Below are 21,558 nucleotides of genomic sequence, written 5' to 3'. Positions count from 1 at the left end.
GGAACAACTGAACGATATTAAGAAAGAACTGGTGAGTGCCCCTGTGTTAAGTCTACCAGACACACAAAAGCCATTTTATTTATTTACTAATGTGGACTCAGGAACTGCATATGGAGTATTAGCGCAGGAGTGGGCTGGACATAAAAAACCAGTAGCCTACCTATCCAAATTGTTGGACCCCGTTAGTAGGGGTTGGCCTACATGTTTACAGGCAATAGTATCAGCTGCACTATTAGTGGAAGAAATGCAGAAAATAACATTTGGAGGGATCTGCATGTATTAACACCGCACAATATACGAGGGGTGCTGCAACAAAAATCCGAAAAATGGATAACGGATTCTAGGTTATTAAAATATGAAAGTATTCTAATTGAATCCCTAAAATTGACTCTGGAAAGCACCTCTTTACAGAACCCCGCACAATTCCTATACGGAGAACCTAGTGTAGAATTGACACATAATTGTTTGCAAGTAATTGAAGAACAAACCAAAATAAGACCTGATCTAGAAGAGGAAGAATTATCAGAAGGAGAAAAATTATTTGTAGATGGCTCCTCCCGGGTGGTGGAAGGAAAGCGAAAGTCAGGATATGCAATAATAAATGGGAAAAGTAATGAAGTCCTAGAATCAGGACCACTAAACCCTGAATGGTCTGCACAAGCTTGTGAATTATATGCTGTTCTAAGAGCCTTGCAATTAATTGGCACGGGTAGCGGGACTATATACACAGACTCAAAGTATGCATTTGGAGTAGTACATACATTTGGCAAAATATGGGAAGAACGAGGACTGATAAATTCACAAGGGAAAAATCTAATACATCAAGGACTGATTATACAAATCTTGCAAGAAATAAGAAAACCTAGAGCAATAGCAGTGGTTCATGTAAAGGGGCACCAGAAAGGTCTGAATCCCATTATTAGGGGAAATAACCTTGCAGACGAAGAAGCAAGAAAGGCGGCCTTATTAAATCTTAAGAGATTGACTTGTGAGATTCCAGACCCAGAGGAACTAAGAAAAGACTGCCCAAACTGTGGGCAAGGGACAATGTGGGAAAATTATTACCCTTGCTATGAATGTTGGAAAGAATTTAATGTAGACGCCATTCCATGCACCTGCCTAGGCCTAAGAGATAAATGGTGTCCCAGTCATCTGGGCATATACGTTTTTAGCACTGTAGAACAAGAGAAGCTTGCTAAATTAGGAGCAAAGCAGCAAGGCAAACAGTGGAAGCTAAAAGATGGGAGGGAAGTAGTTCCAAAAGTAACTGCAATTAGTATAATGAACAGATTACATGATATCACACATTGGGGAACGCAGGCATTAGTAGATCAATTTGCTACAAAGTATGCTTGTATAGGAGCATACAATATAGCAAAACGAATTGTTGAAAAGTGCCTCACCTGTCAGCAAGTGAATAAACAGCAAATAAAGAAACGAGTTCCCGGTGGGAGGGAACTCACATTTCGACCGTTCTCAAAAGTACAAATTGATTTTACAGAACTACCCAAGGGCGGACGTTACCGTTATTTGTTGGTGCTAGTAGACCACCTTACACACTTTGTGGAGGCATTCCCAACAGCTAGAGCTACTGCACGTACAGTAGCAAAAATACTGTTAGAAGAAATAATTCCCCGATGTGGAATAATTGAAGCCATTGATTCCGACCGGGGCCCACACTTTGCATCAAAGATTATTACAGAGACCTTCCAGGCACTAGGTACCAATTGGCAATATCATACTCCATGGCATCCACAAAGTTCAGGAAGAGTAGAACGAATGAATGGAGAGATAAAGAAACAACTAACAAAACTGATGATAGAAACCAAAATGTCATGGGTAAAGTGTTTGCCCTTAGCACTATTAAATATAAGAACGCAGCCGAGAACAGACCTCGGGATCTCACCTTTCGAGATGTTATATGGTATGCCCTATGATTTAGAAATACCACAGGACCACCCAGAAATAAAGGATTTCCAAATAAAGAATTATCTAATACAGTTATTAAAGCGAAGAAAATACCTTTGGGAAAAAGGATTAGTGGTACAACGACCGCCCTTAGACATAAAAATACATACTCTAGAACCTGGAGATAAAGTGCTTATAAAGACCTGGAAGGAGGCATCACTAACCCCTCGATAGGAGGGACCTTATGTTGTTTTACTCACTACAGAAACAGCTATTCGGACCGCTGAGAAGGGGTGGACACACGCCAGTCGAGTGAAAGGCCCGATCAAGACCAACACGTGGACTGCAGAATCCACAGAGGACCCTTTAAGGATTAAACTGAGGAAGCAATAAATGGACTTGGACTTACCAACCTGTATCGTGCAAGTACAGAAAAACGATAAAGCTGATTATAAATACCCTATTTGTAAGGATTATAACGTTAAATGTGATAACATAGGTTGCAACTGTTATCCGTTTGTATGCTTTAAATGCACAGTGTGTCAGGAAAAACTGGTGGTTGCATTGCCTAGACGGTATTCCCCCTCGAGGAACTTGTAATCAGTGTTATTCAATTGAACAAGAAATTACTGAATTAGCATTAAAACTTAAAGTCTTACGAGAAGAAATCGAGACCAAAGATCCTAGTTGGTGGAACATATATGTCTATGGAGTACGACCTGAACGGTTTTGTTTCCACCATAATGAGCCAACTCCTCTGAAATTACAGATAGTAAAAGTGTGCTGTCGAACCACTGTAAAAGAAATAACGTGCCATTCCCCCTTGGTAAAAAGCTGCAACTGGGAAGCTTACAAGCGACGGTGCAGTTGCCGGAAACATTCGGGGCCTCCTGAAGAATATTCTTGCTGCCGAGAAGATGGTTTACCCCGTGGCTCGAAGCAACCGAGTCGACGGGCGAGGCAGAGGAATAACACAAAGTGGGGGCAAAAACCCGAATCGAATTGTGCAGCAATGTTGGGAGAACTACCCCAGTGCTAGGCAGCACAACAAATTGCAAAATCAAAGCAAGCTGAACCTAGGCAAATGCAACGCCACCTGGTATGCTGTATTAATATTATTACTAATGGCCAGTAATAGGGAGTCAGCACATAGACCATACAAATGGACCCTAATTCAGATAGAAGAAAGCCGAGTGATTAAAGAGAATATTACAGTAGGATCCCATAGTTTTTCTGTAACCCTTTGTCAGTTAGCACCTATACAACCATGCTTAGATCAAAAAGGTTATTATGTTTGTCCCTCTTCCAATCCAGGGAAGAGTTACTGCAACTATCCTAATGAGTATTATTGTGCATATTGGGGTTGTGAGACAATTGCTTCAGACTGGAAACCGGTTGTGCGAGATAAGTTTTTGAATATAACCTGGGGGCCCAGCGGTTGCCAACCTCCTAAGTGAGACTCAACCGGAGGTACAATAAACCCAGGTAGTTGTACACATTTGACACTCACAGCCCTGCAACCAGAGCACCAAGGATGGACACTAGGAAAAATTTGGGGAGTCAGATATTGGGAACCAGGAAAGGATCGAGGAGGGCTCATAAAAATCCAGAAAGAACCTGCGCCTGAAGAAAGAGCCCAACCAATAGGTCCCAATGTAGTAATAACCGAAGAATTAGAAATTAACAAGACAATAACAGATGGTCTTGAAAACACACAAGACTCTAATACTAACGAAAATTCACTTTGGACCCTAATGAATGCAAGTTATCAGGTTATCAACAGGACCTATCCAAATTTAACGCTAGAATGTTGGTTGTGTTTTGATCCAAAACCGCCATACTTTGAGGCCATTGGGCTCGGAGCAACACCTAAACTTGCCAATGGAACAAATCCTGACTCTTGTAAATGGAGTAATGAGACCCAGGGAATCTCATTGCAGCAAGTGCGGGGTAAGGGGATATGCATTGGTAAGGTACCCCCTGAAAAACAACACCTATGCATGAACAGAACACGCACCGGTCAACGGATAACAAGAATTAGGAGGCCCAGCAATTGGATAATACCAGTTAATAACTCTAAGTGGATATGTTCAAAAAGCGGGCTCACCCTGTGTTTCCATGAAATATATAAAACTATTAGAAGAGTTTTGCATACAAGTGGTAGTTATTCCTAAAATTACCTATCACCCAAAGGGATATGAAGAAATCGTGGTAACTCACCAGTCAGTAAAAAGAGAACCAGTTACTGCCATAACTGTAGGCGCCCTACTAGCCCTTAGTGCGGTGGGTGCAGGAACCGGCATCGCCTCAATAGTAAGTCAGAACCACCAATTTGCAGCACTAAGGGTGGCCGTTGATGAAGACCTGTTAAGGATAGAGCAATCTATAAGTGCGCTAGAAAAAATCGGTAAGATCTCTGTCTGAAGTAGTCTTACAGAACCGACGAGGTTTGGACCTACTATTTCTTAAGGAAGGAGGACTTTGTGCGGCTTTAAGGGAAGAGTGTTGTGTATATGCCGATCACACAGGACTAGTAAGAGACACAATGAATAAACTACGAGAAAATATAGAAAAACGAAAAAAAGAATATGAATCTCGGCAGAGCTGGTATGAGAACTGGTTCAGACAATCACCCTGGCTTACAACCCTCCTATCCACTATAGCAGGACCACTGATTCTTTTAATCCTAGTATTAACATTCGGACCTTGTATCTTAAATAAAGTAATAGCGATCGTGAAAGGCAGACTAGAAGCCGCTCACTTGATGTTGATTGAGGCAAAATATGAGAAATTGCATGATCAAAACGACACCGAATTATTAGTATTAAGTGGTCAAGAGTTGCAACGCTTTAACGAACAAAATAAGTAACAAAATAGAAAAGGGGGAAATTGTAACAAGCAGTTCCGAGAAATGTTTGTTCATTAAAGCTCCTGGAGATGTTTGTTTGAGGTCTGAGAAGTGTTTGTATGCTTACTTGCTTTGTCCTGCTTGATGTATTTACCTTACAAGGAGATGTTTGTTTGAGTTCTTACTTGCTTTGTCCTGCTTGATGTATTTACCTCATAAGTAACCAAAGTAAGGCGATCGAAACTGGCTACACAGCAGTCAACGCTCACATGATACGAGCCTTCAACATGAGTGAAAAGTTACACCCGGAAGCTGTGGACCAGAGATGGACTATAAGAACCAGAGAACTGAATCAGCTGTGTGCGTGTGCCGCAAGGGAGACTGAGGTCTCTAGGCCGCACCCAGCGCTGTCTTTGCTTATTGCTTGATTAGAAATAAAACTTTTGTTACTTACAAGACTAAGTCAAAATTTATTACATCCTCATCTACTAGGTGGGTCACCTTGTCGTAGAAGGAGATGAGGTTGGTCAAGCAGGACCTGCCTTTCATAAACCCATGCTGACTGGGCCTGATCATATGGTTCTCTTGTATGTGCTGTTTGATACTATCCACGGGCCACAGACCCCTTGGAGATCAGGTTGGTCAAACAAACTACTCCCTTCTTTTTGTCATAAAGTGCTGAAAATGTTTGTGAAGGAAGTTTTATATGATTACAACTAAAAATCTGAAAGAATACTGACACATATTCTGCCACTCAGTTCCTGAGATCAGCTGACTGGAGGCAGCTCGGCAGGTCCCGATTAAGCGAAATCTTCGAGGTACAGAGAAGCCTTTTTTTGTTTGTTTGTTTGTTTTTTGTTTTTTTTTTTTTTTTTTTTTTTCTCTCAATTGGGCACCTTCCTTCTCGAGAGACCCGGAAGCTCCCAGCAGCCCTTGTGAGAGCAGCTGACATGGAGTGGGCGTTACCTCGGCAAGGGCGATCACACCCCCACCCCTTGTCTTGAAAAAGCCTCAGGGAGGGCAGCAATGCGTCACTGCCCACCAGGTGCTGGAAGGGGCAATCGGCTTGTGACACGGGTGAGTAGCACCCACGCTGTGCTGCAGCAGTGGGTGTGGTAACTCGTGCACTAGGGTGTAGAGGTTGTCACCTTTTGCTAGTTAGACTCTCTCACCTATTGCCACTGTCTCATACTGTTGCCAACCATGGTCTCGACCAGAAAGAGAGCTTGTCTGAAGAAGACTGTAGCAACTCAGACAGACTGTCTGCCCCAAACCGTGGCTATTCAGGTTTCTGGCTGCAGGGAGTGCCAGAGCCTGCTGCTGCTGGATGACGATGGCCAGCATCCCACCTGTGTGAGGTGTGAGCAAGTGAAAGATCTGCTCTACATGGTTGCGAAGCTTAAGGAGGAGATTGAGACGCTGAGGACCATCAGGGAGTGTGAAAAGGACTGGTGGAGTAACTCCCTGGCGTGCCACTCAGAGAGGCTCCAGGGGGATACCCCCCAAAAGGTGATGAACCCCTTGCCCTGTCGGGCAGAGGGAGAAGACCTGAGACAGCCCCTTCCCTGTCGCTGTCGGGCAGAGGTAGGGGACAGAAAAGATGACGAGGGTTGGAAGCTAGTTCCAGTTCGGGGCCGTGGGCAACCCCCCTCCCTACCTGCTTTGCTTCCCCAGGTGCCCCTCCGTAACAGGTTTGAGGCCCTGGATCTTGAAGAGGAGGTAGGTGAGGATGTGGTGCAAGGCCCACCTATGAGGTCACATAGAAAGAGGCAGTTGACCCCACGCCTCAAGACCGCCTCAGATAAGAAAGAAAGAAGGGTAATTGTAGTAGTCAATGCCCTTCTGAGAGGGACAGAGGGCCCAATCTGCAGAGTTGACCCTCATCATAGGGAAGTGTGCAGTCTACCTGGAGCCCGGATCAGGGACATCACCAGGACGCTCCCCAACCTGGTGCACCCAACGGACTACTACCAACTGCTGATCTTCCAGACAGATGGGGAGGAAGCTGCATCCCGCAGTCTGACGGGAATGAAAAAAGATTTCAAGGCCTTGGGACGGATGGTAAGTCTGGGGCTCAAGTGATTTTCTCTTCCCTCCTTCCAGTTTTGGGTGATGATATGGGAGGGAATAGAAAAATTCAGTTCCTAATCAACTGGCTACAGGACTGGTGCTACAGGCAGGGCTTTGGGTTCTTTGATAATGGCTAGTTTTACAAGACACCAGTCCAAACAGTGATACGTGGGAAAGGTTTATCTCACAGGGGCAAAAGGATGCTGGGACAGGAATTAGCAGGGCTCATTTGGAGAGCTTTAAATTAGACTCGAAGGGGGATGGGGTTGTAGCTGGGCTTGCATCAGTCTAGAGTTCATGAAGGCTGGGAGGCCCCCCATACCCCTGGGGTGAAATTGGTGTGCTCAGCTCGCTCTCTGAAATGCCTGTACACCAATGCGTGCAGCATGGGGAATAAGCAGGAGGAGTTAGAAACCTGTGTTCGGGCAGGAGATTATGACCTAGTGGCAATTACGGAGACATGGTGGGACAGCTCACATGACTGGAATGTGGTCATGGATGGCTATGTCCTTTTCAGGAAAGACAGGCCAGCCAGGCGTGGTGGTGGAGTTGCTCTTTATGTGAGAGAGCAACTACAATGTATTGAGTGTTGTCCAGGCATGGATGAGGAGCGAGTTGAGAGCCTGTGGGTGAAAGTTAAGGGGCAGGCTGGCAAGGGTGATACTATTGTGGGTGTCTATTACAGGCCACCAGATCAGGGTGAGGAAGTTGATGAGGCCTTCTACAGTCAGCTGAGAGCAGCCTCGCAATCACAGGCCCTGGTTGTGGTGGGGGATTTTAACTTCCCTGATGTTTGTTGGAAGGACTACTCGGCCGGCCAGCCACAGTCTAGGAGGTTCCTCCAGTGCATTGACGATAACTTTGTGATGCAAAGGATGGAGGAGCCGACTAGAAGAGGGGCATTGCTGGACCTCATCCTCACTAACAAGGAGGGTCTGGTTGAAGTGGTAAACGTTGAGGGCTGCCTTGGTTGCAGCAGCCATGAGATGGTGGAGTTCAGGATCTCATGTGGCAGGAGCAGGATAGCAAGCAGAATTGCAACCCTGGATTTCAGCAAGGCAAACTTTGGCCTTTTCAGGCAATTGCTAGGGGAAATCCCATGGGCGAGGCTGCTTGAAGGTAAAGGGGCCCAAGTGTCGCGGTTGAGACGGACAAACGACATGGACCAAGTTCTTTCAAGATGAAAGTAATAGATGCCATTTATTGCTACAAGTGCATTTTTATACAATTCTACCAGTTCATGTGTCTTTTCACTATTGGTTACAAGTTACAGCACTAACATCTCATTGGTTAATTTTTCTATCATCCATGTTATTCTTCTATCCCCTTCTCTCTCACGGGTACATCTCTCCTCTCTCTGGATACTCCTTTACTCCCATCCTTCTCAAGGGTAAATCTTAATATCTCAAGGCTGATCTCTACTCTCATATTTTCTGTCAAGGATTCCACAGACCCACTGCAGTTTCCCACACCCAAGATAGTTGGTTAGTGTTCAGGGACTGTTTCTACCAAGCACAAGATCAGAGGATCCCGACACGTAGGAAGTCAAGGAAGGGAGCCAGGAGACCTGTGTGGTTAAACAGGGAACTGATGGGTATGCTCAAGTGGAAGAGGAGAGTTTATAGATCATGGAAGGAGGGGCTGACCACTTGGGGAGAATATAAGGCTGATGTCAGAGGGTATAGAGAGGCAACTAGGAAAGCTAAGGCCTCCTTAGAATTAAACCTGGCCAGAGAGGTCAAGGACAATAGAAAGAGCTTTTTCCAATACGTGGCAGATAAAACCAACACCAGAGGCAATGTAGGCCCACTGATGAACGAGGTGGGTGCCCTGGTGACAGAAGATACAGAGAAGGCAGAGTTACTGAACGCCTTCTTTGTCTCTGTCTACTCTGCCAGAGGCTGTCCTGAGGAGCCCAGTACCCCTGAGGCCGCAGAGGAAGGCAGGATAATGGAGGAGTTTGCCTTAGTTGATGAGGACTGGGTTAGGGAGCAGTTAGGCAATCTGGACATCCATAAATCCATGGGTCCGGATGGGATGCACCCACGGGTGCTGAGGGAGCTGGCTGAGGTCATTGCTGGACCGCTCTCCATCATCTTTGCCAAGTCTTGGGAAACGGGAGAGGTGCCTGAGGACTGGAGGAAAGCAAATGTCACTCCATTCTTCAAAAAGGGCAAGAAGGAGGACCCGGGTAACTATAGACCAGTCAGCCTCACCTCCAGTCCTGGGAAACTGATGGAATGACTTATCCTTGGTGCCATCTCAAGGCATATCAGGGATAAGAGGGTCATTATGGGCAGTCAACATGGCTTCACCAAAGGGAAGTTATGCTTGACCAACCTCATTGACTTTTATGAGGACATAACAAGATGGATGGATGATGGCAAAGCAGTGGACGTGGTCTACCTTGACTTGAGTAAGGCATTTGACACAGTCTCCCACAGCATCCTTATAGCTAAACTGAGGGAATACGGTCTAGATGATTGGGTAGTGAGGTGGACTGTGAACTGGCTGAAGGGAAGAAGCCAGAGAGTCGTGGTCAATGGGGCAGAGTCTAGTTGGAGGCCTGTATCTAGTGGAGTGCCTCAAGGGTCAGTACTGGGGCCTATATTATTCACTGTATTCATCAATGATTTGGACGAGGGAAGAGAGTGTACTATCAGCAAGTTTGCTGATGACACCAAGCTGGAAGGAGTGGCTGATACGCCAGAAGCCTGTGCCGCCATCCAGCGAGACCGGGACAGGCTGGAGAGTTGGGCAGGGAGAAATTTAATGAAATATAACAAGGGAAAGTGTAGAGTATTGCATCCGGGTAGGAACAACCCCAGGTTCCAATATAAGTTGGGGAATGACCTATTAGAGAGCAACGTAGGGGAAAGGGACCTGGGGGTCCTGCTGGACAGCAGGATGACCATGAGCCAGCACTGTGCCCTTGTGGCCAGGAAGGCCAATGGCATCCTGGGGTGTATTAGAAGAGGGGGGTTTAATAGGTCAAGAGAGGTTCTCCTCTCCCTCTACTCTGCCCTGGTGAGACCACACCTGGAGTATTGTGTCCAGTTCTGGGCCCCTCAGTTCAAGAAGGACAGGGAACTGCTGGAGAGAGTCCAATGCAGGGCAACCAAGATGATTAAGGGAGTGGAACATCTCCCTTATGAGGAAAGGCTGAGGGAGCTGGGGCTCTTCAGCTTGGAGGAGACTGAGGGGTGACCTAATTAATGTTTACAGATATAGAAAGGGTGAGTGTCACGAGGATGGAGCCAGGCTCTTCTCAGGGACAACCAATGATAGGACCAGGGGTAAGGGGTACAAACTGGAACACAAAAAGTTCCACTTAAATTTGAGAAGAAACTTCTTCTCAGGGAGGGTGACAGAGCACTGGAACAGGCTGCCCAGGGAGATTGTGGAGTCTCCTACTCTGGAGACATTCAAGAGCTGCCTGGACGCCTTCCTGTGTAACCTCATCTAGGTGTTCCTGCTCCGGCAGGGGGATTGGACTAGATGTTCTTTCAAGGTCCCTTCCAGTCCCTAACATTCTTTGATTCTGTGATATTCTTTCTTGGTGTTTCCTGATCATCAAAGTAACAAAAGCTCTGGGAAATCAGTCTGATGAAGTGACTTTCCCCATTTCTACACACCATTTTGATTTAGTACATTGATTTTCACCATACTGAAAAATTCACTTTAAATTGAGGTTATAGTTACAAAATCATTGAAATTGAGAGAAAAATGTGCTATGTTTATGCAATCATTTCCTAGTACAGATGTATTGTATGTTAAAAATTCCCAAAAATTGTAATGAATATACAATAACTGTGTGAATATAAGCAAAGCAAGTGCATCCAGTCACTGAAGCACTTATGGAAAATAATTCCCAGTGTTCCCCAGTGCTGTCAATAAAGAATGCCTGCTTAACAGTATAATTGATTCAGCTGTTAAGTTTATTTCCCTGTTTCAGTTAGCAAGCCAGCCAGGAGGACCGACTCTGCCCGGCTGCAGGACCCGTTGAGTCAAGGACTCACTCGGGTACCCCTGGAGACTTTTCTAGAGACACTCATTATCTCAATCAGATTGCTGCAAGGACAGACAAGGACCTCTGGTAAGAAGGCATTATTTTCTGAAAATTGGGACCAGTCATGTGGTTTTAAACTATCCATAAGTCGTGACACAGAATTTTACACAGGATAGCATAAACCAGGTTGCTAGCACCTTAAAGGTATACTGTAGCTGCTGTGGATTTGTTTGTGCGGACAACTTTTGATATTGGTTATTACATTACTCCATCGTGGTGTAAAGCTGGCTCTGTATATAGCTGTAAAGCATACTGTAGTTTTGTTTAATTTTTGGATACACCTTGGTTTTGGTTATGCACTTTAATGCCTAAAGATATAGCAGAAGCTGCTGTGGCTTTAACTTGTAAGGAATGTGAGTGTTCTGAACCAATCTACGTTGTAAACTGTCCTAATTTTGGTATTGAGTGTTATATATTAGGTCTAGTGCCTGAGTTATTTTCTGATGGCTGTAAGCTTTGTAGAGAGTGGGATAAACTTAAAGTACAAATTGTGAAGTGGGTGGATTTTGGCATTATCTGCGGGGTGTTGGCAGAGGGATTAATACTCTTAGTTTGTGTTTGGAATAAGATTAGCTGTGTTGTTCCGTATAAAGCATAATGGGAGGACAGCAAAGTAGTGAAGTTTTGACAAAGAGCCCTTTAGGGTGTATTTTAGCTCACTGGAAAAAGATCGGGGAACCACCCAGTGGAAATGTGAATAAGAAAACATTGATAAAATACTGTAATCAGTGGTGGCCATTGTATAAATTAGATGATGAGGAAAAGTTGCCTCTTAATGGAACTTTGAATTATGGTACTTTATTGCAATTGATGTTATTCTTGAGGAAAGAAGGAAAATGGAGTCAAGTTATGTATGCTATGTTTTTCACTTTGTGAAATCACTCAGAGTGGCTGAAAATGTGTGGTATTAATTTGGCACCACAGGATCCTTTTGTTTTAACATTGAAATAGGAGAGGAACAAAGTGCAAGGGAAGCAGAAATGATGTTGTTCAGCATGTAGTACAGGACAGAGGTGTTTAAAAGTAACTCCACCAATGAGGGGGGAGGATAGGCTAGAAGATTATGTATCCCCGCTGGGGGGTAGTGTTGGAGCAAAAACAGGGCTCAGCATTCCGATTCAATGTGAATCACGCAAAGCAAATTTATTACAGAAACAAGCCTCTTTATATATGCAGTTATTTCCTGATCACGCGTCCACGCTCCAAGCATGCATTCACTGATTGGATATCATCTATGTTCACGAGCTGTCCACGCGCCTGAGTCTCACTGCTGATAGGTCTGTTGATTTACGTCGTGTTGCTGCCTTGTAGCTGCTGAACTGTTTTACTTCCACAGCAGATCCTGTTTTCAGCTTTCCAAGGTGGCCTTGAAATTCCTTTGGGCCTGGCTAGTTCAATAACAAATCTCCATCTAATAGAAACCCATCCACAGGGTAGAACTGAAGATAATGTGCCTTCACCTTCTGATGTGGGATCTGATGAAGCCTCGGAGAGCGAAGGGGCACAAGAAGAGGAGAGTAGGGAACTCTCTTTCACCCCGATCACAGCCTGGACCCGTAGTAAAACAGGACCAATCATACAAGCACCTCTTAGGCAAGCAATGGGACCAATGGGGCCCACACGGATCAAAGTTCCCTTTACCATGAGTGATGGAGATGCTTGGAAAGAGGTGGTGAAAAATTATCGGGATGACCCTTCAGGGACTGCTGAGAGATTTGAGCTGATTGTTAAAACTCAGGACCCAGATTGGAAGATATTGATGCAATGTTAGATGCAATGACAGAAACTGAGAAGCAATTAGTTTTGAAAACTGCACAAACACAGGTGCAAGTTCAAATCAATGAGCGAGCCTTGGAAGGGCAGGTTGATCAGCATATCCCGTTGACTGAACCAGAGTGGGATCCAAATAATGATAATCATGATTATTAAGCGATATCCAAAATGGATTGCATTTGTATTAGAAAATGCGATACCTAAAGCTGTGAATTGGTCAGCGTTGTATGCTATAAAGCAGACTCATTCTGAAACACCCACAGAGTTCCTGGATAGGCTTAGACCTGCAATGTGCAGATATACCACTATGGATCCATCAACTGAGGAGGGGCAGATGCAGTTGCACTCCTTATTTTTAGGGCAATCAGCCAATGATATTAGGAGAAAGTTACAGAAGCTGGAACAGCTGGATATACAGGACTTAGAAAAATTGGTTGGAGAAGCATGGAAGGTATACAGGAATCGGGATACTAGTGAAAGGAGAAAATTAGGAAGGACAATTGCAACTGCTACTGTAGCCGCATTAGAGAGACAAGGGCAGGGTCCACGGGGGCCTTCAGGAGAATAGGGTAGGGGAGGGCTTCCTAAGAAGAATGAGGAGTCCCGACCCAGGCCCCAGTTAAAATGGAATCAATGTGCTTTTTGCAGAGAAGAGGGGCATTGGAGATGAGATTGCCCAAAATTGAAGACTATAGGCATAGAAAAAGTTGATTGATGGGAACCTGGGGAATCTACCCTAGCAGATCCACAGCTTATAGTAAAGCTAGGGAAACAGGGAAAAGAAGTGGAGTTTTTAATTGATAATGGAGAATCCTTTTTGGTCTTGAATCAGGAAGTGATACCAGAACCTGTAACGGTAAAAGAGCTCAGGACATTTCTTGGAATGACAGGTTGGTGCAGACTATGAATTTACAATTATGGACTTTTAGTAAAGCCTTTATATGAACTGTTAAAAGAAAGCAATTCCAAGTTGAATTGGATGAGAGAAGCCAAGAGGGCATTTTCACAACTAAAAAAGGAACTGATGAGGGCCCCAGCTCTGGGCCTCCCAGATGTCACAAAACCATTTTGGTTATTCTCCCACTGAAAGGCAAGGCATTGCTCTGAGTGTCCTCGCACAGCAATTAGGACCCTATAAGCGAGCAGTGGCCTACTTCTCTAAGCAATTAGATAAAGTGAGCAAAGGCTGGCCTGGATGTCTTTGAGCTGTGGCAGCAGCTGTACTCAATATACAGGAAGCTTGCAAGTTCACTATGGGACAGAAAATGACTGTGTTAGTGTCCCATACAGTCACAGCAGGAACAAAAGGGTAACCATTGGTTATCCCCCTCAAGATTCCTGAAATACCGGGCGTTGTTGGTAGAACAAGATGATGTAGATATTGTCACTACTTACATTGTCAATCCAGCTTCTTTCCTCTGTGGATCTGTTTCAGAACCTGTAGTCCATGATTGCATGGAAACAATAGAAGCTGTTTACTTCAGCAGACTGGATTTAAAGGAACAGCCACTGGAGGATGCTGAAGACTCCTGGTTCACCAAAAGAAACAGCTTTGTAAAGCAAGGAGTATGCGATGACTGCGGCGATTAGAGACGATGCATACCGGGACGCAGACAGAGATTCACGCAGAGGCAGAGATCTTGTTCAGGAAGGAGTGCAGAGCCCGGCCAAGCAGAGAGCTGACCTAGGCCTAGGCTGCCTTCTTTATTCACTATTGACAATTTATAGGATTTACAAGTACGGGCATGGACTACGATGTTTACAAAAAGTGTTTTTCCACTAATTGTTATTAAAACCACACTAAACTCATGTGATGTTTGTCTCACTTGTTTTTCCACTCATTCACAGACCAGGCCCAAGGACATTCACACATCCCATGCACTTGGGGGCGGTTATCCGGCCCGAGATACCGTTCTCACGAGTCTGGGCTATAACTTTTTACGATTGCGAGAAACGTACTTCAAAGTAATCTGTCCAAGGCCCTTTATATATTATTATGTTAGTATTATGTCTTCGACTGTCCAGATGGTCATGTTAGTATTGATCTTCCTTTGTCATCCAGGTGGCTGGAACCGCACATCTTGCTTTCCCACATTTTACTTTCCAACAGGGGTGACTGCGAAAGATCGACAAGTCTCGACAAGTCCTGGGCCACGTTGAAGGGTCTCAGCTTTTCCCCTTTGTTTGCCAAGCTGGGCATATCAGAAGATCTTGTTTTCCCACATTTTACTTTCCAACAGCTGACATCTACCCACAAGGTGTACCCTTGAGAGAGAAGGGAGTAGAAGAGTAACATTGATGATAGCAAAATTAGCCAATGAGATGCTACTGCTGTAACTTGTAACCAATAGTGAAGAGACACATGAATTGGTAAAACTGTATAAAAATGCACTTGTGTCAATAAATGGCATCTACTACTTTCATCCTGGAAGAACTTGGTCTATGTCCTTTGTCCATCTCAACCGTGACATCTGGTGACCCCGACATGATCCTGCATGAAGAGGATTTTGCAAGAAGAAGAGACAGCGGTGAAGCTGTGACAGCCGAAGATGAGCTGTGGAGACGGAGCACGGTAGAGCTGATAGAGCAGCAGGAGGGAACTGCCAAAGATTCGGATCCTTGAAAAGAGACCACGCCAAGAGTTGGTGAACTACCAGGAACATGGGGGGGAACTTATCTAAAGAAGAGGGTACTGTATTATCTACATGGAAATTGTTTCTGAAGAAGCAGGGTATTAGCCTTCTGGAAATGAATTTATGAAGGCCTTGTAGCTGCTGAACTGTTTTACTTCCACAGCAGATCCTGTTTTCAGCTTTCCAAGGTGGCCTTGAAGTTCCTTTGGGCCTGGCTAGTTCAGTAACAAATCTCCATCTAATAGAAACCCATCCACAATTCCCCCTTCTTGTTCTTGAACCAGCCAGGCCTTGTTTACAATGCGCTGAATCATCTTTGAAATACACTGCAAATACACTGCAACATGCAGCACATGATTAACAACATAATTGCAATTACATATAATGTAGTTAAGCCTTACATAATAAGATCAAACAACTACCCACCTATTCCCAAGCTTTTAAGCCATTTGTCAAACCCTAATTCTACTACGACAATCTTATTAATGTGCTGTTTTAGTTTGTCTAAAGTACTATGAACAGATTCAGAATGATCAGACAAGTTAATACAACACATTCTCTTGAATTCTTCACAACCATGACCTAGTGTTAAAAGTAAAAGATCTATAACTGTGCGATTTTGTAAAGTAGCATGCCTAATACCATCAACATCTACTATTAATTGAGTTAGTATCTCAGAAGTTAGATTAACCTATTTAAGAGACCAACAGCTTAACTTTGATATGTCTCCTAAAGCTTTACCAGCTGCTAGACTAGGGAGAAAGAGTGTAGTAGATACTATGGTAGGAATGTCTCCTAATTTTACCTCATCTTTGCATTGACTATCTAAGTGTAATATCGCCCTTTTGGCTCTCCTGCTGTTTGTTCAAATTACCATTCTCTACAAAAGGTACATCACCCGCTTGCTAATGGGCTTCTAGACCACCAGGTCTGTGAGCATCTATAACACTGAATTAGGATCCACGGTTTACATCTGAAACAGTCCTCACAACTTCTCTCCCTCCTGTCCATCTACATCTGTTGAATCTTTGTTGTCTTTATTCAGCCATTGCTTGACCCATTTCGCGGGAATCCACTTCAAACATTGGCCTGTAATGACACAAGCATAACCTTTTCCCCAAGTTATTAATTGGAAAGGACCTTCCCATTCACCTGTAACACCATTGTGCACTTTGACCTGACACTGATTTTCCCTAAGGTCTGTCAGATGGCCTTTTAAACTTGTTCCACAGCGAATCATAGGTGGAATATCGAACCCTTGGGGGAGGCGTAAAAAGTTCAAAAAATACAATGCATTGCTCAGTCTGTCATATGGAGTAATGCAGTCACAGTCACTTATCCTTTTTTTTTTTTTTTTAAAACAAACAAACAAAAACCAACCAAAAACAAACCAAAAAACAGTTCGGAATCAGATACGTGCGTTGGACCTTGACTACGTACTCAGAATCACAAATCAAATTCAGAGGTTCCTCCTTAAAAAGCTCTAAGTAATGTAAAGCTGCGCCAAGTTCTGCTAATTGGGTTGAACCTTCAATAATTTTTACAGAATGATGCCAATTGTTATCTTTACGCCAGACCGCTACAGCTTTATGAGACTTCCCAGAACCATCAACAAAAACCGTGCAAGTATGTAGGATCAGACCAACTACAAGTATTGTCTGTGACCTGATGTTAAAGACTTGCAGGTTCTGCAGCAATTTACATTTAGGCATGCCAAAAGCTGTGCTGTTAAGAAAATCAGCTAGTGCAATTTACAAGGACGTAGATTACAAATAAAAAAATCAGAATTAAATTTCACAAATGGTACATATATGACAAAAGGATCATGGCCTATTAAGACTTAAATTCATTCCCTGCATTTCTTGATCAGAGTAACAACTGGTATATAAGTCTGTTAGCCTTCTCATCTTACTGTCCCATAATAGCCACAGGTTGTTTCTATGTTGTAGCTGTAAATAGACAAATTTGCAAGTCCAATCGAATGCAGTCAGCCTGTAAGGTTGTCATAAATCGATTCATCAAAGTTTCTAACTCCATTTTGGCCGTCATATTTATTGGTTATTGTTTTCCCTTACCGGATCAAAGTCCTGTTTCAGTTCTGTCAGTGTAGCGTTTGCTTTATCGAAACATTGGCTGTTAATACTAGTGGAATACAGCATTCAAAATTTCCTTGGAGATTTCTCACTTGAAGCAAGCAGATCTGCACCATCCAAGCAGCTTCTTGTAGGACATGCATCTAAACAGAATTCTCAGAAAACGTTATTTGAGCTTACAATTTACTTAACAAATCTTGACGCAAGAGAGTGTACAGGGCTCTCTGGCAAATGCAAGAATTCATATGGTAAAACTTTGTTCCAAATTTGGCATTCCATTGGTCTCAAAAAACAGCCTTTCTTTCATTCTCTCCCATGACCTCAAAAACTGTCATGGTGAATTTATTAAGAAGTCTCTTACAACTAGTTACCACAGAATAAGTCTATTAACAAATTTTTGGTTTAATTTCCCAGTTTCATTAGAACTACAGATCTGCTAGGGATGCCTTTAAATTTTACCCTCAGACTGCTCCATGCAGTGTTACAGTTCTCTAGTAGTAACATTGTTGGGGGAGGGCGGGGGGAATAAAACCTCCCTCTCGCTCCCATCTGAGATAGCAAGATCCCCAGCCCAACATGAAAACAAATCAGGCCAAACTCCACATCAAACCAGCCTGGCTCCACTCCACACCAAAGTCAGTACCAGTCTGACCCAGAGAAGCACTCAGCACTCTGAGGTAAAATGACCACCTCTTTCCCCAGATGTGCTGGAAACAAAGAAACAAGACTGAAGCAAAAAGAAACAGCACTGACAACCTTTGGGTGGAATAAAGCCCCCCTTTCTCCGCTTAGCAGCGAGCTACCTGGTTTTTCTGTTTTTTTCTTTCTCTTCTTGCTGCAGTTTAGATATAGCCAAAGCCACGCAGGCGGCATAATCGCCAGTATGAAGTAGGAGGCTCTGGCAAACTCCTCAGTTACAATGAGCTGAGTTTATCTTGCAGCTTGACACAAGCCTGAAATTTATGTTCAAGCACAGGCCTGGGATATTTTGCTTTTTTGTTTTCCCATTTCATTCCAAACATAATATACTTTATATGCAATTCCAATTAGCTCAACAGCCCTTACATTCCTCAGCCCCATTTACCTTTTACAATTTACAGATGTCAAAAACCAGTATATTAAACATCAATCCATTATTCCATTTTCCTAGATCCAAATCAGTTCATATTCTAGCAGCTTTTAAATACAACCTCATACAATACCAAGTTCACATCCATCATAGCATTTAGTTTTATTTCCCATACCTCCAACTAGCACATAAATTCAACGCGAATCAAAGTTTAACAACTTTAATTCTTTTCTGGTCTCAAAATTACTAGATAACAATATAAGCTGTTAGGGAGTGGCTTAAAGATAAAGGACATGAATCTATGGAGCAGTTGCACGATCAGAGTTTGTTCTAATAAGAGTTGTGTTCTAATGTTTGTTGTAATAAGAGTTGTGTTCTGATAAGTTAATGGTTTGACATGTTTTAGGAGCTTTGCATAACCAGGCCTCAGTGCCTCAATAGGCCTCAGCAGGGACTGCTGATCATGAGGGAACAGCAAGGACACTGTGACCTTGACAAGTCTTGTAAACAACTCCAGGGAGGGGGGAGTTGAAAAGGGGCAAAACTCACGGGGCCAGCTAGCTGCAGGTAGGAGGGTCAAGGCAAATGTAACCTTTGGATCTAAGCCAATCAGCAGGTGACAAGTATGCATAATTACTGTAACCTGTATAAATATGTGTCGTTAACGGTTTTAAAGGGACAATGCGTTATCACTCACACTGAGTTGGCCTAGCTTGTTCCTCCACCGCTTGCAATAAGCAATTACTCTAATGTGTAAGGATGCATCCTAAGGGGGAGCAAGGCGGTATTTCAGTAGTGGAACCGGTTCCCATTTTGTACTTATCTCCCCAAACAAAATTCTTTTGTACCAAATATGAATGATTTTCCTCCCCCCGCCCCATACTGCTGTATGATCGGGGGTGCTGATGGTACGACAAGGGTTGGGGTAGGGAGGGGGTCAAAGACACGAACTGGATAAGCTTCACAGTTATTTTTAGAGTTCTTATCAGGCTGTAACGCTGTAAAAATTCCAGAAACCGCAGCCCGTTCGGCCTTAAGTTCTTTTAAAGCGGACAGTATAAGCTTCCAAGTAGTCGCTAGTGATTTAGCTTTGTTATCTCCGTCGCTAACCCGATCCCATAACTTCTGCCCTATATTGTTCCAAAGTTCAATTTTTAAAGCTTTTTCAGCCTCTATCAGGTAGCCGTTAGTTCTACACCAAACCAACAGTCTACGGATGTTACTTTCTTCATATTTAAGTCCTCTCATAGAGAGAATATGCAGGAGGAGTTTAACTATGGCTTCTTCCTCAGAGGACATATTTTGCCCCATAACTTCACTCTTCCCTTCTCCCGCTCCCAGCCGCTCACCCTTTATGGTGACTTCTTCAAAAAAAATGCGGAACATCCGTACGCCTCCGCCCGGTCTTCAGTCCAGCTGATCCGCCTCCGGCTGGGCCGCTCCAGGCTTTTCCCCGACCTCAGTGGTACGCAGTTCAGAGTATCACGTCGGGGTCATCATTTGTAAGAGCGAGATAAGGACTCAGCAAAACAAGTCGATTCAATGTGAATCACGCTAAGCCATTTATTACAGAAACAAGTCTCCTTATATACGTAACTATATTCTAATCACGCGTCCACGCTCCAATCATGGATTCGTTAAATGAGTATCGTGGGCTGTCCGTGCTCTGGAGTCTCACTGATGATACGTCCGATGATTCACGCCACGCCAGGACCCCGGTGATTGTGGAACGCCCCTCTTTCTCACAGCGGACTCTGCTCTCAGCTCCCCGAAGCGGCCTTGAGATTCCTTTGAGCCAGACTAATTCATCAACAAAGTCTTTATTTACCAAAACCCCCTCCACAAGAGGGTACTATATTATCTACATGGAAATTGTTTCTGAAGAAGCAGGGTATTAGCCTTCTAGAAATAAATTTACGAAGGACATTATTATGGGGCAAAGCACTAGCCAAAGATCCAAAGAAACAACTTAACTCTTAACGATGTGGTGCTTGTTGCTGGAGACTTTGAGAGGATTAAAAGAGCAATGGAAACAAGCAGAGACAGTGGAGGGGGGTGGCTTTCCTGGACTAGATTTGGAAAAAAAAAAGTGCACTGTTCCGAACCGTCCTGCTATTAATGATTCTCCAGCACCGTTCAAGTCTGCATTATCTGATGACTCGGACGAGGATGAGGGTTTGCAGCATTTTCTTGAAAAGTTAAAAGGAAAAAGAGTATGTGTACGTGTTGCTCCGAGATCAGATAAAAACCATGAAAGACTTAAGGAAAATTAGACCTATGCAATGTAACAGCTATGGATCATTTAGGACGGAACAATGGGGACTCGTTGAAAGAGGCGGGTATCCCCCAAATCTTGGAAGAGACACTAATCGGCACACCACAATTACAGGTGTGATTAGTTTCTGAAATCCTGAGGCAGTCAGCAAACCTTGCATATCATGCTATGATAAAGGTGCCTGAAACCGACAAAGCAGCCAAATCATTTACAACTATTAATCAGTTTTTTGAGACCAATGGAATGCCAAATTTGGAACAAAGTTTTACCATATGAATTCTTGCATTTGCCAGAGAGCCCTGTACACTCTCTTGCGTCAAGATTTGTTAAGTAAATTGTAAGCTCAAATAACGTTTTCTGAGAATTCTGTTTAGATGCATGTCCTACAAGAAGCTGCTTGGATGGTGCAGATCTGCTTGCTTCAAGTGAGAAATCTCCAAGGAAATTTTGAATGCTGTATTCCACTAGTATTAACAGCCAATGTTTCGATAAAGCAAACGCTACACTGACAGAACTGAAACAGGACTTTGATCCGGTAAGGGAAAACAATAACCAATAAATATGACGGCCAAAATGGAGTTAGAAACTTTGATGAATCGATTTATGACAACCTTACAGGCTGACTGCATTCGATTGGACTTGCAAATTTGTCTATTTACAGCTACAACATAGAAACAACCTGTGGCTATTATGGGACAGTAAGATGAGAAGGCTAACAGACTTATATACCAGTTGTTACTCTGATCAAGAAATGCAGGGAATGAATTTAAGTCTTAATAGGCCATGATCCTTTTGTCATATATGTACCATTTGTGAAATT

General features: G+C 43.6%; 1 long non-coding RNA gene across 1 annotated transcript in view; it reads right to left on the bottom strand.

The window, feature by feature from the left end:
* Positions 1-21,223, bottom strand: part of LOC135577151 (uncharacterized) — a 77,504-nt gene extending 56,281 nt beyond the window's left edge. The window contains exon 1 of the long non-coding RNA XR_010468735.1: positions 19,813-21,223. This is a non-coding gene — a long non-coding RNA (uncharacterized LOC135577151). The remainder of the gene's footprint in view (positions 1-19,812) is intronic.
* Between the last annotated feature and the right edge of the window lie 335 nt (positions 21,224-21,558).

Source organism: Columba livia, chromosome W, assembly GCF_036013475.1.
Source record: "Columba livia isolate bColLiv1 breed racing homer chromosome W, bColLiv1.pat.W.v2, whole genome shotgun sequence".
NCBI classification, from domain to species: Eukaryota; Metazoa; Chordata; class Aves; order Columbiformes; family Columbidae; genus Columba; species Columba livia.
This window is presented reverse-complemented; position numbering and strand designations above follow the sequence as displayed.